Genomic DNA, 491 nt, shown 5'->3' on the forward strand with positions numbered 1-491 from the left:
CCTCCCCTGCAGCAGCTGCTCCCCCCCCCATACACACAGAGGGGGTTTCCTGCCGCGTGGAGACACCGTTTTAAGTCAGTTTTGTCGGCTGACTCAAAGGACATTTCATGTTTGTGTAAGGAAATACCTGGTCCTTCACACATAGTATGAAAAAAAAATACCTTGGAAATATGAGCAAAAGCTTTGTTTGCAGTAAGATCAGTCACACCATAAAATAAACTCATAAAAAGTAGTGACAGGAACTGTAAAGCTCAATTGCTTTACAGAAAATAAGGCAAAGCTGACCCAGGCAAGGCAGTTATCACAGGGGTTGACATTCATGTACACATAGGAAATGCAACATCCTTTGCAGAAATGCTGATTTCGGTAAATATTTTTATTATCTGAAGTTAAAAGTGTTTGGAGAACTTTTAGCTTAACTCAAAGTCAGTGTCAGGACCATAAAGAACCCAGTACAACCACAGCTCAACAAAATACCACACAACACTATC

This window comes from Chaetura pelagica, unplaced genomic scaffold (genome assembly GCF_000747805.2).
Source record: "Chaetura pelagica isolate M959 unplaced genomic scaffold, ChaPel_1.0 scaffold356, whole genome shotgun sequence".
NCBI lineage: Eukaryota > Metazoa > Chordata > Aves > Apodiformes > Apodidae > Chaetura > Chaetura pelagica.